The sequence below is a fragment of the Urocampus carinirostris genome, chromosome 6 (genome assembly GCF_059441175.1).
Source record: "Urocampus carinirostris isolate Australia breed hairy pipefish chromosome 6, RoL_Ucar_1.0, whole genome shotgun sequence".
Lineage (NCBI taxonomy): Eukaryota > Metazoa > Chordata > Actinopteri > Syngnathiformes > Syngnathidae > Urocampus > Urocampus carinirostris.
In genome coordinates, this window is record NC_142354.1 from 34,120,561 (window position 1) to 34,143,675 (window position 23,115).

The following is a 23,115-nucleotide window of genomic DNA, read 5'->3' on the forward strand; positions in this document are numbered from 1 at the left end:
TAGTAAAACAAACCTTCATTCATTAAAATAAAACAATATCGATTCTTAAAATAGCAAAATACATGAACTATCATACAAGCATGCATTTTTAAAAATAATCTTAGGCCAAGAAATTTGTGTTTATATTTCGTAATATGGGGCTGAGTGGTTAGCATGTCTGCAGCACAGTAATGAGGTCATGGGTTCAAATCCATCTACCAGCCTTCCTGTGTGGCGCTTGCATGTTCTCCCCTTGCCTGAGTGGGTTTCCTCCTGGCTCTCCGGTTTTCTCACGCATTCCAAAAGCATGCAAGGCAGGTTAATTGGTGACTCCTAATTGTCCCTAGGTGGGAATAGATAGATAGATAGATAGATACTTTATTCATCCCCGAAGGGAAATTCACTTTTCCAGCAGCATCCCTAAGCTGAGAACAATCGAAAATAACTGAGAACAATCGAAAATAACACGGGAGCTGCTGGAGTGGCTGCCATTCGTGACGGCGCCGGAGAAACGATTCAATTTGAATCATGTACAAACAAACAAACAATTGAATCATGTACAAGAAACGATTCAATCTGAATCATGTACAAACAAACAAACAATTGAATCATGTACAACAAACAAACAAAATATTTATGTTTCAATAAGTGGAGTGTTAATATGATCCAGTTGTTGCAATAAACACAATCTTGAATCTTGATTTTCAATTTTGCATTTTTTTCATATCCATACCAATACTAATACCCAAATCTTGAGGTATAATTAATAGTAATACTAAATACTATTACCATTGGCACACGAAATTCCCTTACCTCTGTAAATATTTTGGGGGGGTGTGGAAATTCTTTTAAATCCTCCAAAAATACGTTTGTTGTTCATATATCTAAGGTTTTTTTTGCACTCAACTCCTTTTGGTGTCTTATTATTTAGAGTTAAGTAGTGTACTATTAGTTCAATATTCTGGACACTGCGGATTTAAGAATAATCATTTAAATTACCAAATCAATAAATATAAACTCGCCTCCCACTGAACCAAGTTTAAATAGGTTGCCATGTCCTGTCCCTGTCTCCTTAATTAATGATCTTATTATATTATAGCTTCACGTTTCAACATCCAGCACTTTTCTTAGCTCGTCCTTGCTGTCGTTCTACCCGCACACGTGCCAGCCTCCGATAAGCTGATGGCATTTGAGTAATGTGTACAGTGCCCGTATCGCTCCTTGCATAGTGGAAAGGAGCATGACTATGACTAGCAGGCTTTTGGGCTTAAGGGCGCATGAATGCAGCATCCTTTCACCATCACCCTCTCGCCATCGGTGCATCTCACAAGGGTGTCACATGTTCTTGCATGTGCACGTCCGCCATGTTAGCTTGGCATCCGGCGAAAGTGGATGCCATCAAGTGAGCTTCACTGTTTTCATTCATTATACATCAATGTATTGAGAGCACTAGTATTAAACCTGATTCATTTGGCTTTTGAAATGTTAAGACCCAAACCCTTTAACCTTGCCCTGAGATAAAAAAAATCTTCTGTGTCTGTCTAAAAGATAATGTTTTAATATTCATTTATTTTAATCTGTGGTCCCGGTTGACTCCCCTCAAGGCAGGGGGTTGGGTGATGCTGATGTCTTGTGGCATCCAGTTGGCATGCAGAATTTATAAGGAGAAGCGAGTGTGTGTTTTTTTTAAAGTACCAACTCACCTGCTCTGTTAAATTATTGTATGTTAATGTGTAACACAAGGCTTGCTTTTGGCCTTTTATGATCCAAGTGACCTGACTTCAACGATCAAGGATCATCAGTCTTCTAATCCGCTTGTTCTCATTAAAGTTGCGTACATTAGATTATATTCTGGCTGGGGTTTGGCGAGAGAAGCAGTAACTACTCTGGGCTGTTCATCAGTCAATCACTTGTAGAATTGTTATTGTTCCGTCCATCCATATTCATGCTTGTCTAAATTTGGCTCAGCTGTGAGCTGGAAAGTATCGTAGGTGACATTTTGCCAGTAAAGTAGAGCACACATGGAGTCTAGGGTGGGTGATACTTGGAATTTTGGTATTGATTCGATACAAGTAAATAAAGGGTAGTATCGATCAGTACCAATCTGATACAGATACTTTTTGCTTGGCAATGTCATGATCATTGAATACTTGACCCTACTTGTGTCTGTTCATAATTCCGATGAACAGGGAACGAAGACATTCAGTTAGAAAGTGCATATAATGTAAATAATACAATGTAAAGTAACAATTGACACTGTAAAATCTAAAATACAGTTCTTCTACAAAAAAAACCCTGATTTAGAACAAAAGTCAAGAGAGTCAAAACCCCAAAAGTAGCAATGTAACGGAATTACAAATACTGTATAAGAATGTCAAGAAGTCAACTAAAATACTTTCCATTCCACAATGTTCACAAAACTTAGAAAGTGCAGTGTAAACGATACACTGGAAAAAATACTAAAAAACTGATTCACATTAAGATAGTCAGACCCCAAAAAGCATCAATGTAACAAAAATATAAATTCTGTTTAACAATGTCAACACGTCAACTAAAATTCCTTACATTACATTATATTTTGAAAATAAAGTTAGTACCGCAAAAAAAAGTGTGAACGCAAATGGATGAAATTTGAAAGTTATATCATACGTATAATCGTATGACCCACTTACAATGCTATTTTAGTGGTACAGTAGTTAAAATAGGAGGTCAGTATCGATCCAGTGTAGATCCGATTTTAGTACTTGCCCAGTATCAATAATATCGACATTTGGATCATTCCCCTCACTCTTACTGGAATCGTCACCAATGCAATTTCAGAGATTATCATCTTCATTGATCCATCAATCCATTTTTTGTAAACACAAATGAGCGATTTTTACACTAGACTAGATGCCATTTGTTGAGTTAGGGTCTCATTGGTATGTTGTTAAACAAAGGGATTGCTCTTAGTACGGATGCATTCTTTTCTAGGGGAATAGTATGTTTTAAAATAAATCACGAATAAATGTATGTTTACATTTTGGTGAGACAAATGAGGACCACTCAGGATTTCCAAGCAATCAGAAACTTTTTTGTTATGATTGATCGCAGCATTTCCCGTATTTGTTTAAGTATTCCATCCATTCATCAATCTGTGCATCCACCCTCATTTGTCACACTTAAGATTGTTGAGATATGCTGGATTGACACAGGAATTGATGCCAGTTACTTGGGGGGACACATTTATCAATGCTGATTGTTAATCTGCTCAGTATTTCGGGAGGCAAACTGGGCCCTTTCCAATGTTAATTTTAGCATGACAAACAGGCTTGTTGAGTTCTGATCGTATAATACAACCTAAATATTAACATTAGGTTTTTTTTACAATCTACTTATTTTAAGTGGGTTCAAAACAGTTTTTTAGATAAAATTTACATAAAACTTGCACTTATTAATTGGCCAAATAAGGAATGTGAATATTTTTTATGAATAAAATTGCTTTCTTGTGCCACCAAGCACTACCCCTACCTTGTAAATATTTTGCCTATTTAACCTAACATTTTATAAAATCTCATTTGTCTCTTTTAAGTCTTTATTACATTTTTATCCTGGAGTGCCAAGCCTAATATCGTAAGCAATGTTCACTACGTTGCTATCAATGCTACTCTAATTCTAAAAGAGTTTGTTGAGGAGGGAACGTTTAAAATGCTACTGGAGTAGAAATTTGATTCCACTTCACCTAAAAAGACTTGTTTTCTGAAGCAATTTTCATTTTATGGTAATTCCCGTTGTGTATGTGTTGTTTTTTCCTCCTCCCCTAAGGCCCTTTTATAATCCAAATTAACTCACGTCACAGCTCAATGACTACAACAAAAGAATAGACATGATGCCAATGCAAAATTGGAAAATCCCTGCCTGCAGTGAAGATTCGTCAAGTATGCCATCAGCCATTATTTCCCCCTCACTAGCCACATAAGTGCCTTCCAAAAACTGGTGCTGCATTCCTTATTTGACTTCCATTTACAGTGACAATCCTCGTGCTATTTTTTACAAGACAAATATGACCAGTAAGACACTCTTCTGATTACAGAAAAGGGATGTCTTACAGCACTATCACAGGACCAGACATGTGTTGAAATAAAGCTTGGAGCCATTTCGCACATTCTGCTTGGAAAATCGCAATTGTTAGAGTGATTTAATAGTGGAGGACCCATGAAGGCAAATAATGATGTAAAATTACATTAATAACCATTCCACTATACTATACTGAAGAAAAAGACCAGATGATGAATATGCTGTATCTGAGTACTGGTAACCATAGAAACCAGGACCATCTGTTTCATGTGTGGGAGCAAAACCCTTGCAAAAAAACGTCCTGCAGAGGGACCAGCCTGTACTTTTCAAGAGACACTCATATCCAGATTTAGAATATTTTTTTTCATTGTCAAAGAGCAACCAAACTTTGTTTGGAGTCTCCAGTAATTCTTTCATATTTAAAGAAAATACAAAATTTCACTGAATAAATATCCAGAATAAATATCCATGAAACCCAATACCCATAAATGACCCAATACAAACATTAGAAGAGCAGATATTGTAACATAGAAATTCAATAGCAGCATAATTCAATAAGTCAATGTTAAAGTGAACTACAGGAAATGGTGCCCGACAACCCTGGCTGTTAAGAAATCCATAAACCGTAAACTACTACGTTTTACTAGACTAGACTAGACTAGACTAGACTAGACTAGACTATAGAACACCACATTACACCATCATCACGCCGCCATCTCATGCAACGTTAACAGATACAAAGACGAAAACAATTATTAATTTCTGGACTATAAACTTCACCTGACAATAAGCTGCACCCAATACATTGTGTAATCCTTGGATGCATGCGTGGGTTTAAACATGAGCCCAGGGGTAGTTATTCTTCAAATTCTTTAAAAATAAAAGCATATTGTCATATTCCAGGTATTCCTATTATTACACGTTTGTGACATGATGCCATCAGTATTTTGATTATTTTTTTCCTCTAATTTTAAGAAATTGCAATTTTTGTATTACTATCCCACCTTCCCACGAATGGGGTCAAAATGACCCCAAGCATTTCCTATGAAAATATTCTATAAACTTCTGTAACTTGGCAACAATAACTTTGAACTATACTTGTACTGTTCCACATCCACATCAGATTTCATTGGTTTCACCACCCAGGAGGCCTTTTTTACACAAAAACATACATGTAAGTATTATCTCTACTTCCAAACAGAATTATTTTACAAATTATTTTCATCAAGGGTATAATTTGTTATCAATTTAGCATACTTTCTAACGGTATGGTTAGCTAACACAAACACACACATAACGGGAACAAAGTAAGCCCCCCTTAGCTAGCTCCAAAGTTGGCTAATATTTTAGTAGCTACTTTAGTAAGGTATATATTTTAAAAAACAACAACTTACTATTTATTATTTATGGACTTCATCAACGTGCATCTTGCAAAGCTTCTCATGTGGAAGGTCTGACTACTGTGGGAAGTTTGTGACTGAACAAGGCAGACATCCCTCCAGTCAGGAAGGCCAACAGGTCCACAGTACAAAATTCGGGTTCACTGGTACCATGACCATGAAAAGAAAAGCTGTTGTGCTACTTTGCTCAATGCAGCAAAAGATGGTGGATAAAAATGTCTAAAGGATAATACAGAAATGATCCTTTTTTACAACCATATCAACGGAGGTGTAGATATTGTAGACTGAATGGTTGGTAAGAAGACCAGCAAGGCCTAAATACACAGGTTTTACCAAAGGACAAATACACTACCTCACAGACCTCTCAAAGGAGCCTGTGACTACGCACATGAAAAGTTGACTAGAAAGGAACCCAAAACAGCCAACCTATGTGACTGTCAAGTCAAGTCAAATTTATTCATATAGCCCTTAATCACAAAAATGTCTCAAAGGACTGCACAGGATTACAATGACACAATTACCTGATCTTAAACCAACATGAAGCAAATGGCGAGGCGTGGAGTGACAAAAACTGATGTAATTCAGCCACAGGAGAGAAGCACACAGGGCCAGCAGAAGAGAAAGATGTGTCCAGAAAACCAAGATTGCAAAGCCAACAATTGCTGTTGGAAATGCAGTAATGTACTGTATTATGTGCAATGGTCATGGACAGAAGAAAATAGTTTGTGACAGCCGCATACAATGAAAGAGAGAAGATGTTTGTGCGTGTACATATATATGTAGGGATTGTGTTATGGTCCTTTGACTTATTGCATGTTCTTTGTTCGTCCTACATACAGTCAGACATAATGACACACAAACATACCAGATTGATTGCTATTCAGTAAAATGTGAATAAGAGTTACAAATGAAAAGGTGAACAATGAAATGACTCTTTTTTTGAACAAAACAGATAATCTCTCATCATAATAAAAGAAATGTCTTAGGTTGATTGCAAAAACGTGCAATCAGGGTCATTTTCGACCGAACTCATGGAAGAGGGTAGGTACTGGTATTTTATGCATCCAAGGGTTAAACGGAAAACATTTTGTACATACATATGCAACACCTGACTATACGGTGAATTTACAAAGAAAACGGTACACAGAAAGACTGTTCAAAATTTTAATAACATACACACTCGGTGAAAAGGCACAAAGACATAGCAACACAGGTAATGCAGCTAAAAACACAGCCGCAACACATATAATAAATTGCTGGTTAAAAAAAAAACACACACACACACACACATACACACACACGCTGATAAAAGTCACTGAGATGCAGCAACACAAGTTTTGTAACACAGCAAAAAACAGCAGCAACACAAGTAAACTGCACGAACAGGGCTCTACCAACAGCTTCTGTGTTGCATATTGGTAGTCTTGACTTGCGTCTTCCTAGGCAACCTGTGCCTCGTTTTTACTTTTTCTGCTTGAGCACTGCTGGCAGCCGTTACAAAAATACATAGATTAGCCACATCTTTACATGAAATGCATTGTGTGACAGGAGTTCTGACTTATAGACTGGGAAATAACGGTAAAAAAAAATTTCCTCACGCTGTATCTCTCCTTGCTTTTGCATCTCGACCTCATTCCACTCCTCTCAATTTTCGCTACAATCGGAAACAAAAAGAAAGTACGATTCTATTCGTATTAGATGGATCTGGTGAGCTGGCAAGTTAGTTGCTGCTGTCCATTTAGACCTAGAAGACATCAATCTGGTCAAGGCGTTCTCAATCGTGTTAGTCTCTTTGGTGAGGCGGTTAACCAAGTTGGCATCTTGGCGATGGAGCAGGATCTCAAAAGCGCAACTCAGACCTCTGATCATTTTGTCCCACATTTTTCTCAGCCGTAGCAACAAAGTATGCATTTTGGCGTCAACGAGTTTTACTCCAATGACAATGCCAATCAGCAGATCTTTATCTTATTTATCTGCAATGTCTCATGGTACAGAGTAAAGTTCATGCCTATTGTCCCAAATCGGATCCAATTTGAAATGTTTTTGTCCGACTAGCCTTTCATTATTTTAAATTCCTCTGGTAGCAAATATTCTACGTGGGAAAGAAAAGAATCAGTAGTCTTTGTATCTTTTTCTGTTCCTTAACAATATAAGCCACAACCTTGGTTTTTCAGACTTGAACAAAAGCATGTTGTACATGCCGGGTGGATGTGGCTGAGTGTATCGAGTGGGATCAATACTATATGGTACAAAACTGTACACTACTTTTCTATGTTAAACTACCCCCAACCTCTAAAACTCATCATGTATGATAATGTTTTTATTTCAAAAACAATATTTTTGTCATTCATAAATTTAATTAGTGTGAAGGGACTGAAATCCAATGTATTTTCTACCACCAAATAGAAAACGTTTTGATTTTTCTGCTGGTCGCCATTTGCATCATTCTTGAGCAGTTATATTGGATAGTTTCCTTGTGGTTCTTCTAATACGATCATTGGGTGTAAAATATGCTTCTGCATGGGATGTTCCATGTCATTACAAAAAAGTGACCTGGATGATTGTGCAGTATTCTTTGCTGTTTGTTTTTATACATTAATTTCACCCAGAAAGTCGCAATCCGGACATTGACTAACTGTAGGTTATAGTCAAAGAGCATCTTTCTCTTGTAGTCCAACAAAGTAATTTACAGTTGTAGACTGAAAGATAGCTGCTATGTGGCGTGGGATGAAAAGCTTAACAAAGAGCTATTAGCCGTTCGATATGTCGAATGCTTTACAGTGTGCTGACATCCAATACAGAGTTGTTCTCTGTTTGCATCTCAGGATAAATTGAACTGGGAAGCATTGAGAGCAATTTCCTTCTTTGGTAAATAGAATTTTGGAGACAACTGTAAGTCTATGCTCATGTTTATGAGCATGTCAGAGAGCTCCATCAAATGTGACATTGCAGCCTTCATTGTTGTCACTTTTACTATTGAAATGTCTTGGATGGATGGATGGCAGTGATGGCAGGTTAGTGGTCAGATTCTTATTCATCCTTTGATATTCAGAGGAAGAAAGCAATTTGCAAACTGTAGCATTGAAAATATATTTTATTGTCTTATCTTAACCTATCAATTAGGTCCTTTTGAAAAAAAGCACCCATAGATAGGAAGTCTTCTATTGTGAAAAAAAAGTCCATGAAACAAGAAAAAGGAAAAATGTTTGTTAATAATAGTACCAATACCAGCACTATGCCTAATAACACTACCTGGTCTCACTTAGGCTCTCTGCCATGAGACAAGAGAATTGTGAAGCTCACGCAGCATTTGCAGACACTCGGCACATTAATATTGTTTCATACTGACTGTATTAATAATGTTTGTAATATAAATTAGTTTTTTTAAAAAAAAGAAAACCCCAAAATTGTGAAGTTAAATCAGAAATAACTTTAACATTGAATAAATATAACCATTTAACATAATTTCAATTTTACATTTCCATGATGACAGATGAGGTGCTGCCTATCACCTACCTTCTAACAAGGCAACTTAATGCAAAAATGACCTATATATTTAAGGACATAGCTTATAATCAGAACATAATATTTTCCTTGATATTGCATTAATTTAATGGAAAATTACTCTGAATGAACTAGAGAAAGCACCTGGAAGCTTTGGAAGCGCAACACCTAAACAAAGTCTGGTATCATTACGATACAAGACAATGGTATCTGTACTTGCCTACGATAGAAATAACTGTCCCAGTTGTCTATTCAAAGCTACTCTATGTATGGTGGTGTGCAGTTTAATTTTTCGTTCACAGGTTAGCAGCAATGAATCAAAATTAATTTTCTTACAAAAGGGGCGGGTTTAAAAAATGAGACATTGGACCTTTCTTATTATATGATATATCGTCATCTTCAAAGTTTTCAGTCTGAACAAATACTCCAGTATTTCCTTATTATCAGTATTCCTTATTTGTTACCGTGAGGCTTCCTGAAGGCTTTCAGTTTTGTTTGGTTTAGGTTTTCCCCGTTAGCAGTGGCCTCGCTGGCTTGCCTCCCGCGCTTTTTGTTATTTTTTCCAGCCGGGTTTGTGTTTGTTGCCATAATCATTTTTGTTGTTGGCTTGCGGTTATTCTGGCTGGTTACGGCATGTTTATTGGTCAGCCAGCCTCCCGTTTTTCCGCCGATCGGTCCCGGTAAGCCATTTTCAGCAGCCGGCTAGCCTGCTGTCTCCCAACTAATTCAGCCCCTGTTAGCTCTGTGTCCCTTATTTTTGCCACTATGCCCAGTTTTGGCTGCTCGTTATTTGTTGTGCTGTTGCTGCACCCACTTGCGACACAACGCCTTGGCATTATCCACAAAAACTATTAAAACCTTTCTTAAAACACTCGAAACGTTTTCGACTAGTTAGCATGCAACCCAATATGGTGACTGGCTTGCTGGGGTGCTGGTTTGCTTCAAATGATGACAAAGCTCATGAAGTCAAAGACGAGAGACTGTCTTTAAAATTCATTATCTTGGAAAATGATTGGACTATACCAATTACGTTTTTATAGATATCATGCAAAAACACTATTTTCTCACATTTTGTATGTTTTAGAATTGGGTATTCCTTTGAGGGAACATTGTGTAATATTAGGCACCTCCGGTTGATTAAAAAAACAAACAAAAAAAAAACCACATTCATGAAAGTAGAACATATTGTTATGAACTATCATGTAAACATGCATTTCTTTTTTTAATACTAGTTGGCCAAGAAATTTGTATTTTACTTAAAATGAAGCTAGCCCAGGGGGACCTGACATGACTGCCAGCCATCTTGCTGTGTACCCCTCCAAAAAGCAAACTTTGTGTAAGGCTGGGCACAAAAAAATGAAGAAAAATTATGTGATTATGCCACCTATGTCAGGACCAGAACAAAGACAGGACCCACTTGCGTTATGTTTCTCTCAGTTTTATTGGAAGAAAGGAAAGGGTTGCTCCCACGATCCGGTGATCGCTGGGCGCGGGAAGCAGGTCGCTATGGACGCGGAAGTCGAACTTCCGCGGCGAGCGATGGCTGTGTCGGGAACGGAAAAATGGGTCAGGAGAGCAAAAACGTGATCGGGGTCGTAGGCGAGTCATAAGCCAGGAAAGGAGAGTAGACGTGGTCGGGGTAAAAAAAAAAAGGTCGAAAGCCGGTAGGGGGGGGTAGACGTGGTCAGGATCAAAAATGGGTCAAAGCCGGGGAACAGACAGGAGCAAAAAACAGTTTGGAGTCAGGGTCAAAAAAGGGCTTGCAAAGTGTAAACTGAGGTTCGCAGATGGACTGACAACAGGGGACAGATAGGAGTGGGTTTAAATAGGGACAGAGAGCCAATCCGAGTCCGAGGCAGTTGGCACAGGTGAACAGGTTAAGCATATCGGTCATCATGACAACCTAAGTCTCTGTAGTTTGTAATTTCCTATGTTATTTGTAGCACTTGTTTGCAGTCACACTACACAACATCTAGGGGCCAATTAAAAAAAGGAACGCTGATTTCGGGAAAGATGCTTATTTATATTGTTATATTCTTGTTGTATTGTAATAAGATATTTTTAAATATATTCCGTTATTTTACTGAATAAGATACCAGAAAGGACTGAGAATATGCATACTACAGTTTGCAACTGAGGGTTAATCTGAGTTCTCCTGATTGTGAGGCATATGCCAACTGCTAGGATACCGCACCGCCAGAAAGCAATGAAGTGTTTTAAAAGATAGACAAATGAACAAATTATCCCAGCTTTGAAACCTTTCAAAGCTACCCACGTCTGAACACATTCCAATTATTCTCCCCACTGTCCTCTCCTCTCCATATGTTGGCTAATATTAAGCTCATTTTCTTGTGTGAAAAGTTAAAAAGAACCAATTCTTGAGCTCTTTTTCTCCCTGCATCTAATTTCCAACCTTGATGAATTATGCAGCAGATTTTTCGCTCCATTGGACTTATTTTCTACTTGAAGCTTCTCCATGTGGAAAAACACAAAATCAAAGACAACAAGTCAAATTAACGATGCAATCTGACTTTTTTAATGGTGAACCCTTAAAAAGAAACCGTACCACCATGTTTTCTCATATTAAAAACCTTGGAAAGCGTGGGCATTTGTTGTCATCAACCTCCCAATACGGTCATCACAATATTTTTTTTTATTTCACCAAAGTTAACTAAACGCTGATGCCAGCATCATTGAAACGACACGGTTTTATCAATTTTCAAATTGTCCTCCAAAAATTAAAAATAATCTAATGTAAATAAATGAATAAATATAAGTCAAGCGAAAAAAATGTATTCCTTTTTGCAGTAGCAAAGATTTGTCTCCAATCTTGTTTATACAGTATATAAACTTTATCCCAACTAGCTAACTGCTAATACTATCATCATTTACAAAAAATTTAATAATCAAATTAATTCATGTGGGGGACAAAACCCCTAACCGTGAAAATCAAAGTTAACGAGATTATTTTTAAGGTACAGTGTTCCTTTGTTATTCTCCAGTCATTTTAAAATTGGACACACAAACAGAAAAAATATAACCCACTGTGCGTGGACTCCCATTTTTAATGATGTGTTATTCCTTCATAAGATGACTAATAATGAATGGGTTGATTCCAAGAGGCATCACCACCAGCATGTTTTCTTTTGCACCATTCATCACCATTACTGCACACTCTGCCCTACAGGGGTTTTGCCAGTCAGCTGTGCTTTATTGCATCTTCCTGAGTAGTGAATTAAGGCGGTTGGGGGTGCAATTATCGTGTTAATACATTCAAACTAGCAATTGTGAAGTGGAGAGCTGCTCAGGATGTTGCATGGAGCACGACTTTAGATGATGCGTATGCACTTGTTTTACACTTAAAATTAAAATGACTGTAACTTTAAATGAACGTGAACCCATGAAATGTTTTAACAGCGCAGAACCCCCCCCCCCCCCCCCCCCAGTTTTTTAGGCATCTCCGTGTGTTGCATCGACTGCAGTTCTTTGCATTTATTTGCTGTCAGTTCCTGTATGTACTCCTACACAAGTTTGTTGATGCCCCTTCTATTTAACGCCTACCCTATGGATTTTCTGAAGGAAGCAATCTTGTCCAACACCATCTCTTCAGACTCGGGTTGGGGATTGAATCCTTCAACGTCACACGAACACCGCACTGTTTTTTTCCTCCAGCTTTGTTTGAATTGTCATCATTTTCCTTTTTTTTCACAGACAACTCCCTATCCATTCCCTTTTCGAAACTCTTGGCTAAGATCACATAAGGAAGATACCATAAAATGCGATTAAATAAATGCGATTAAAAAAAACTTGCAGCGGAATACAGCGGCTATAGCAAGGAAACAGAATCAGGTGGCCGATGGCAGGAGGTTTCGAGTAGTTTTGAGCGATCTCCAGGGGTATCCTTTGGGAATGCTTGCAAACACAAAATCAGGTGGCTAAGGGCAGGGGGTTTTGAGTGGTTTTGAGTGATCTCTAGTGGTAGCCATTGGGACTGCTTGTGAACTGGATTTTCTTTTGTAAAGTGAGTTTGATTTTTTTGTTAAAAATAACTTGTGTATCGAAAATCTCCTCTGTAGAGGTGCGCGTGAAAAGAAGTATAAAATCTATAGTACGTCATCCCCACAGTTGAGAGGACCGGGGTTCAATTCCAGCTACCAGCCTCCCTGTTCAGAGTTTGCATGTTCTCCCCGTACCTGCGTGGATTTCCTCCAGGCACTCCCTCATTTCAAAAACATGCATGACATGTCAAAATTGGCCCTTGGTATAAATGAGCATGTAAATTGGTTGTCTGTCTCTCTGTGCCCTGCGAGTGGCTCGAAACCAATTGTCCTAAGCCCCACCCCTTTGCTAACTGAGACCAACGTTTCACTTTCTGCGAAGAGCGCTGTGGCAAGTGTCACGATAGACGACATTTAGCAGGAGGTAATTGATGCTTTGTTGGCCCAAAAAGTTGATCTATTATCTCAAAGTCACCAAAAGGGCCTGAACAATGCATTGGAAGGTTATGGTAATGATTTCATTGTTGAAAAGGTCAATGAAAAGCTTCAGCTTAAGGCAAAAATAAACAGGTCACTATATAACCTCATCTCATTGTCATCAGCATCTCAAACAACAAGCTAGAAAATCAGCATTGTTCATGCACTACAGGGTAAAAGACTAATTTACCTGAACTGACGTGACTCGCTTTATTAGTGCTAATAGCCTTCATTAATTAAAGCCTAGTCTAAAGGTCCCTGTTAGTTAGATTTGTTTTATCTCACGTATTATTACAAAAGTACACTGAACTCCCAGTAAACAAAGTGACTTTATGTAGAACACAGCCAAAAGCTAACGTTAGCTAACGTCAGACAAGCGTTAGAGATGCAACGTTATAAATAACTCTATGTTTCTCTACAGCAATGTGCCATCATGTTACCCCAAATACTAATTTACTTATCTTAGAACAGATGTAGACATGCTTATTAACTATATCCACGTTGAGTTGGTGCTTTGGATCACCACATATTTTGATCCAAAACAGACACTTGTCTCGATTTAAATGTGGTTTTGAGAAGGGTGAAAAATACACTCCATCACCCAGTTTCTCAGGATACCTTGTATCAGATTTGCATTGACCCCATGCACACCATTTGACAATTTTAACGTTTAAAATATAAGAAAAAACTTGTACGAAAACTGACGAACTGCAATGCATTTCTACGGACGAGGTAACTCAGAGTGTTCAAATCGAAAAGTTTTCTATACGCACTGTGATTGGCTAAACGCGTTTGAGGGCGGGGTGCAGCCATATGTCAATTGTGGTTGGCCCTTTCCACTTCTCAAAGGCTGCTGGGATGCGCTCCACCGCCCCGCAACCTTAGTGATGGTAAGCGGTGCAGAAAATGGATGGATGGATAAAAATGGTGGGTGAGCGCCGGGGCTTAGATGGTGTCCTCTTTCCGTTTCAGCATGTGTGGGCGTTTTAATCTTTGTATCTGGCATAGCTCAGCCTTTCAAATATTTAGCGAGATGTCTCGAGTAGAGTGAAAAAGAGCACAAACTCCGCTTAGTAAGAGTCTCCAGCGGTGAACCAAAAGTCCATTTCAGGACACCGCATCCACTTTAATCTGGTTTTATGTTGTTTACTGGGAAGTATCCCCGACGATTTCTGGAAACAGAAGCGGGCTCCATCACTAAGTGTTTGCCCAAAAATTAAGCTTGCATAATAAACAATTTTTTGGGTATCCTGAGGAATCGAGATCCCAGTTTTCTTCACAGGCTATTAGCGTGTATGTTTCTGTGTGTATATTTGAATATGGGGTCACCTTATGTGACATTACAGTCCTGGTAATATGTCATGTAGAATAATGTGTCTGCCTTAATTTTTATGAGTGACCTTTTGTGCAGCACATATTGAAAATAAGTCAAGTCCAGTCATTTTTATTTGTATAGCCCTTAATCACAAAGAGTCTCAAAGGGCTGCACAGGTTATTGCACAGACTATTATTTCAGACTATTATTACACCATCCCCTGATCTGGAAACAACATGAGGGCAAGGAAAAACTCAAAAACCTCAACATGAGGAAAATGAAGAAACCTCGAGAAGGGACCGCACATGTGGTATCCCCCTTTCAGGATTACCAGGCAAAGGATGTTGCAATTACAAATAATACAGAGATATTGTCCACAAAAAGTATAGGTTATTCATATGCTATAGTTATACAATAACTGTATTGTATATGAGGATTAGCAAATTTTAATAAGCTAAGAAGCTTTCATACCATTATGTGTATTCAGGAGGACCATTATTGGAGGTACAATGATCAAGTAATAAATCAATTGCTTAATATTAACAAAATTAATATTTTTGATTGGTCAATCGTTCTTACACCCTACTGTGAAATTGTCCAACCCATTAACATTTTGTTCTGCCACTGCTTAGTTGATCAATGTTGCTACCCTTTACTGTCTTCATTGTAAATGCTTTACTGATATGTTTTCTAAATTGTGAGCTTGTCCTTTGGTGCAAATTGGAGGAGCATACAAAATTTAAAATGCTAGTCAGTTCCCTGTGCAAATGTAGTTAAACTGCTTTGTAATGTGCTTCCGTGAGATTTTACCAGGTTCAATATGATGCTTTATTCATTATTAGTCTAATCCTTTCAATTCCAAATTAGACTTGTTCAAGTGTCTCACCTACTTTCTCACCTACTTACTACTTTACTTTGCATTTCATTAATACATTTTACAGCATGATACATTCTCTCTCGCATTTTCTTTTCTTGAAATTTAGTTATTATTATTTTTGATATCGCCATTAGAACAAGGGCTTAGGCAAGCTTATGCAAAAATAATCAAATCAATAGGTTTTAGTTTCTGAGCCATCCAGTAGAGGAGCTTGGGGTCCTTTCTAACATTTTTAGACATTTATTTTGTCAGACAGTATTCACTCCAGCATCTATAATTTAACATTCTATGCTTTATGGCATTATGTTTCATGTCATCATGTCACTTTTTTCCTCTTTCTCTTTTTACATTTTAAATTGTTTTCAATGTCATTGTGGCCTTCCTCTCTCTTCTTGTCAGTAGTCTTATACATAGTGTGTGGCAGGCGACAGTAGATTGTTGGTCCATATGGGCAGTTGACACGCTACTTGTTTATCTGAACCTCTCCATATAAATGCCATGTACCTATTTTCTAGTATGACAACACGTGCAATAACATTTATTGTCATTTATAGTACGTTTCCTACATTTACAAGAGTCAGGTGCATCATTAAAGTCTTGTGAAGACCCTAAACTTGATTGAAGACTTTGGACCCGTTTTCAGACAGGCAACCGTGCGCTCGGTATATAACAGATGCATATTTTGGGGCCTTGGCATTTTTTATTGCATGCCTCTGGCGAATCTAACCACTAGGGTACCAAAAGTAGAATTTATATTTCACCCTTTAAAATCAATCTGTGGTGAATTTGGTGTAACATAATATTGGTGGATTCAAATGTGCCGCAGTGCTAGAAATTTTTGCGATCATCTCAAAATGGAAGTCAACCCTCACCATGTTCTAACCAGTATCGTGTTCATGTATTTTTTTTTTTATTCTTTCTTTTCAACAAAATCCACTTATCAAAGGTGGTTACATTTTACTACCGCAGTGCTAGAAATTTTTGCCATCATCTCAAAATGGAAGTCAACCCTCACCATGTTCTAACCAGTATTGTGTTTATGTATTTGTATTTTTAATTTTTAAAATTTTATTCTTTCTTTTAAACAAACACTCATCAAAGGTGGTTACATTTTACTACTTGTTGTTCAGCAAATAGGCCATTAAAGTGGCTCAAGCCTCTTCTGAAAAAAAATAAAATAAAATTGACTCACATTTGGTCATACCCGAGCCCTTTGCAAATTTGAATTTATTTCTGTGGACGCTAAGTGTCTGACTAGCTGCCCTCTGTTGTTAAACCAGTTGGATATTGCTCCTTAACTAATATTTCAATGACTCAACATTAATGAACATGCCAGTGTTTACAGTCTGCAAGTTTGTTTACATTTGGGTTGTGAAATGAATAAAACATGCGCTGGAGCTGAGCAGTTCTATTGAAGTATTTTTTTACAGAATATTCGGGGCACAAATGAGATACAGAATAAGTGCAAATAACAAAATGGCTGACAATAACTTGTATACTAGAAAGGCAGCCCATATCAAAAACTAACAGAAAATCCCTACTCCACCTTGGGAGAATGAGTTTAAGTGTTCTTCAAAAACAAGGATTCTTAGTGCAAACCGGCTCTAAAAACACCATTTTCTGGCTATAAAATAAACTACTGCTGAGATAATGAAGAGGATGAATAGTTACAACCAAATAATGAAATAAATAAGGTAGTTAATTTTAAATAAATGAATGAAGAAATCTTGAATGAAGAAATCATACAATCTTGATCATACTGCCACGGTTGCCATGCGCCTAATTGGCGCCAGCTGCGGCTTGTTGACGGATTGGCTTCCCGTCTATTTAAGCTCTGTGCTCTCACTCAACCTTGGTCAGTCCATCAACGAACCTCTGCCCCGCCCGACGTGGGTTTTGACTCGGTCCTGTTTCCTGTTGGTATTTCCTTTCCGGTATTGTTCTTGTTTATTTTGTTCTGTTTAATATCGGTTTCCAGTTTTGTTCCCGTCTAGTTAGTCCTGTTTAATTTTGACATCCTGTTTCGATATCAATCCTGTCTGTCCCGTCCTGTCCGGTATCCACCCCATCCGTTTGATACCTGCTAAGGCAATTGGTATCGATCTCGTCGGCCTCTGGTTTCCTGTCATTCTACGCCAGACTGCTCCTTAACGTGCATGACTCCCCATTTCCTGTAAAATAAAAGGCTTGTGTGAGAAACGTCACGCATTTGGGTCCTGTTCCTTTTCTGGTTCATGAGACACACAGCACCTATAAAGTTACACATTTCAAAATTACAAGAGGTTTTATGCAATATATTGTCCGTAAGAAATTCTTTGAGTTGAATTTACTAGATCGTCTTATTATCTAGGGCCTTTTAGCAGGCAAATAATAATCTAATATCCAAACTGTGTTTCTTCACTAAAGTTGGTGGCATTCTGACAACTATCCCCGCTGATTACTGGTAGTAAACAGGATACACATTTAGCATAGAAAAATTGTTCTATTAAGGTTAAAATTTTAGGTAAAATTGATCTTTTAAAACTGTTTGAACTAAAACAGCTTTTAAGAGTTAAAAAATAAAGATGTAGTACATTGAAATGAAACCTTAAATGTGATTCTTTTAAATTGCTTTACCTCACAGCTCTAAAAATATAGGTATAAGCACATCGACTTTCATTTTAAAAACATATAAGGTTGTTTAAATATCAATAGTGTCATATAGCGTACAGAAGGGTGCTAAGTTTCCCCGCTTTCTTTTTCTTCATATGCCTGAATGAGATGCACTTTCCCTTTGTAATCAAATTTATTGTCTCGATTAGAGGCTCTTAAAGTATGGTGCCTTAGAGCTGCCATAGTGCTAGGTGCCTACTTCACAAAGATATCACTAGATTTAACACACTCTCCTTTTAACAGCACATCAATTTACTTGTCTGCCCCTGACTATGTTCTTAGGGTGGTGTTTGGAGGGAGGAAATTAAAATTTGCAGATAACAGCATGATTTTTTTGTGTGCCCATAAGCCCTGCGATAGTTCCAAATGGATGGATCGGAGCAGGATATATTTAAGTGATTTTTCACAGAATGCGATTGCAGCTGACCAGGCTTGTAATTTTAATGTGTTTGTGTCTTTGATACAACAGATCTCATTACAGTGTGTAAGTTCATCTTATGTTGTTGCAAGGAAAAGCTGTCTCCTCCTTTTCATCTCCACCCTTGGTCACAAGCATCAAATCCCTTTATGCAACGCGGCAGCTGTAAAGTAGGAGGTCATTGTGTTATGCTGCTTCCACTCTATGTCTAACTCATTCAGCTGAGTGGAACAAATTACAGTACTTTTTTCCCCTTCTCCACTTGTAGTGCTTAGTGTCAGCATTTTTTCAGGAAATGTAATATATTAGTCCCAATCCTGTTCCACACAATGAGTTGCTGCCGAAATAAAGACAAATAAGCTCAATATTGATGTATTAATACAACGATGTGCTTACTATTGTGGTTTTGTATCTGCAAAGTAGGAGTGTGTAAGTGATCGTTATTGAGTGGTACCTCGAAAGCAGGAAACACCGTGCAACCAGAGCGGCCAATCGACTCTTCGGGGGACTACGGGCGATGTTGAAAGGACGGCAAACAGAACCTCATAAGCTCAGGGAACATGGGAAAAGAGATGATTGAGATGAATGACAGCGTTAGGAGCTTCTCTTGGCTGAACGTTTGCCAGAGTCAATATGGAATCGCTCAATAGACAGAAAAAACATTTTTTTTCTGGCGGAAGTATTCCGTTATGGAGGTTATCTCATCAAGCAGATTAAAATGTCAGTCAAACATAATATTTGTGTATACTTCAATTTGTTTGGCTACAAATGATGGTAACCTGATTATCAAACTATAGCTACTGTTTTACACATTTACTGTCAAGGGTGTGCCAGGACACACACTAGGTTCTTCTACAATCTGGCCCCTTTGCTCTGTCTAAAATAAGTACCCTTTGGAAAGCTTGTTTTATTAATTGTATATTTAAACAGTTATGTTTGGTAAATTTAGACAGAGAGCGTCTTTTAGAACAGCCGCACTTCAACCCTTACATGATTTGTTTTGTTTTTCTGCATCAAAGAAAAGCATTTAGGGAAAAACCCACATATGAGCTGGTAGCAAAGCATTTTTTAGATATTTTTGTAGCATGGACTCCCACTGTAACTCCTATTAATTCAATTATACATTGATTGAAGACTTTAGGCCGATTTTCAGACAGGCAGTTGTGCGCTCGGTTTAAAACGGATGCATATTTTCAGGGCTTGGCATTTTTAACTACATGCCTCCGGTGCATTGAACCACGAGGGGATCCAGAAGTAAAGTAGATTTTACACCTTCAAAAACCCAGGTCTAACTTGTGCTGGATTTGATGTAACATGATTTTTGTGGATTAAAATGTGCTGTAGGTATAAAAATAGGCTAAGTTTAATTACTTTTTAATCGCAGTATTGTTTTAATGCACCTCAAACCTATGCCAGTTTCCAAGCACTAGTGTAAACACCTTTTTGACAATTTTTCCTGACATTATTTTTTAACTTTTCTCTTTTATGTCTTTATTACGTTTTTATCCTGGAGTGTCATGTCTTGGATAGATAGATAGATAGATAGATAGATAGATAGATAGATACTTTATTTATCCCCCTAGGGAAATTCACACTCCCAGCAGTATCCTTGTGTTATAAATAAAATACTGTAATAATAGAATAACAGAAATAGAATACAGAAATACCCAATATAATGTGTTGATATAAAGTATTTAAATAGTGCTACATAAAATACACACAGTAATAAAAATAGGGTAATATGCAAATGTGGGGGTGGGGTTTAATGTGGGCTTTTACTCCCACGTGTGGAGTTAAAGAGCCTCATGGCAGGAGGAAGAAATGATCTCCTCAGTCTGTTGGTAGAACAAGACTGTGACAGCAGTTTGTCGCTGAAGCTGCTCTTTCGTTTGGAGATGATGTAGTGGATGTGATGAATGGTCCATGATTGACCGCAGCTTTTTCAGTGCCCGTCTCTCAGCTACAGTTGTCAGGCTGTCCAGCTCTGTGCCCACAACAGAGCCCGCTTTCCTCACCAGTTTAATAAGACATGGGGCATCCTTCTTCCTAGCGATGCCTTCCCAACACGCTGCCAAATAGAAGAGGGCACTTGCCAAAACAGTCTCATGGAACATTTGCAGGAGCTTTTTGCAGATGTTGAAGGACGCCAGCCTTCTGAGGAAGTAAAGTCGGCTTTGACCTTTCCTGCACAGAGCTTCTGTGTTGGCAGTCCAGTCCAGTTTATTGTCCAGCTGCACACCCAAATATTATTAGGTCTGGACAAATTCTACACATTCTCCTTTGATAGTTACAGGAACTGGGTGAGTTTTAGTTCTCCTGAAGTCCACCACCATCTCCCTGGTCTTGGTGGTGTTCAGGTGCAGGTGGTTAGCGTCGCTCCATTGGACAAAGTCCTGAATCAATTTCCTGTACTCCTCCTCCTGCCCACCTCTGATACATCCCACAATAGCAGTGTCATCAGCAAACTTCTGCACGTGGCAGGACTCAGAGTTGTACTGAAAGTCTGACGTATACAGGGTGAATAGGAACGGAGAGACCACAGTCCCCTGCGGCAATCCCGTGTTGCTGACCACAGTGTCCGATGTACAGCCCCCCTGTTTCACATACTGGGGTGTGGGCTCTGCCTGTCTTATCTCGTTTTAAACTATGTTCACTACGTTGTTATCGAAAACAGAAAAGCCAATTGTAATCCTAATTTAAATTCCAATTTTTGATCAGTTCTAAACCTGATTTTAGTTAATACATATATTTAGGAATTTATAATTTTATCAGAAAAATGCATATTCACCCATTTTGTAAAGGTCTCTAGGCACTTGCCTACTAAAATATCTGCGATGCAACTCTCTCCTGCATGTTTTTGTGTGTTTAAGTTTACCTGGTAGTCTAAGATTCTAACAAGAGCAGCTAACGAGAGAAGCTAGTAAAATTGAGGCTAATTAAAGCTTGTGAAACCATTCCAGAAGGTGACCACACACAAAATACTGAATCAAGAGATTTCTAAGCTAACAAGAGTGGTTACCAGTAAGGTGGCAATCAAGTGGCTAAAATGAGTGGCAAGAGAAAATAGTGAAAAAAATAAAAGATGAAAGCAGAGCTGGATCATGGGATTCAACGACAATAAAATGCAAGGGCTAGGTGAGTAACATAAGTGGCGGTAGGGCTACAATTATTTCACATTTACTGGTTTTTGTTTGATACAAGGATACATTTAGAAAGGGATTTAACTGAAGGTGACAAATTCCCTTTCAAATATTCCATCTTAGTTTTGGGGTTAGTGAAAAAGTAATGCTATGTTTATACTCATTTATTAGATCTAATCACAGTAGAAAATCAATATTGACAATCTGGCTCAAAACAATTTTTCATTTCAACATTAAATGCCAACCTTGCAGCACACATTGTTGCAAACAGGACAAATGTCTCCTGTGATCAATTTAAAGAAATACTTAGCGAATAAAAAGGCTTAATATATTACTGCAAATCACAGGTGAGACGTGATTGCCGTATGCTGCTTTTTGTCATCAACCTCGCAGGGAAATAAAAGACGTTGAAAAGCAGTTCAGCTTCTCTGTAGTCATACAGTGGGGGATTATTTAGTGTTCGCCTTATCTCTAAGGATGTAATCGTGGCTCATAGCGTCCCCACGGATTGTATGGCCTTTAGAGAAAACACATAAAAATGCTTCTTTTTATGGCAGATGATGTAACAGAGAAATACATGGAAAAACTGGGAATTTTCATATACATGTGCTGTATATAGCACACGGCTAAATAATTCCTCACAGGATAGGTGGATGTCAGCGCAATTTCCCTATTCGATTGGAAGTATTATGTTGGGGATTTTGGGAGCTTTACATTGGAAGACGGAAGTCATTTTCTTTTAACAGTATTTCTCATGACACTCCGATGTCATTATAATCACTTGAAAGTGCCAATTTAAATATGTGTATATTTTATATTTAACATATTTTATATCACAGTTTTTTGTCAACTGATTTGATGACATAAAATTTGTCTGCACGAATTTAATGCAATAGTCATAAAACAATGATAATAATAATCATAATCATAATATAATTGATAAAATAATATTATTTGGAAATAACATTCATATTAATATGTGCTAGGTTAGATAGGTTGGTAGGTTAGTAGGTAGGTAGGTAGGTAGGTAGAGAGAGAGGTAGAGAGAGAGAGAGAGGTAGAGAGAGAGAGGTAGAGAGAGAGAGAGAGAGAGAGAGGTAGAGAGGTAGAGAGAGAGAGAGGTAGAGAGAGAGAGAGGTAGAGAGAGAGAGAGAGAGAGAGAGAGAGAGAGAGAGAGAGAGAGAGAGAGAGAGAGAGAGAGAGAGAGAGAGAGAGGAGAGAGAGAGAGAGAGAGAGAGAGAGAGAGAGGAGAGAGAGAGAGAGGAGAGAGAGAGAGAGATGAGAGAGAGAGAGAGAGAG

General features: G+C 38.1%; 1 protein-coding gene across 2 annotated transcripts in view; it reads left to right on the plus strand.

The window, feature by feature from the left end:
* The window catches only part of kif5ab (kinesin family member 5A, b), a 128,910-nt gene that overhangs the window by 16,864 nt on the left and 88,931 nt on the right, over positions 1-23,115 (plus strand). The window lies entirely within an intron of this gene.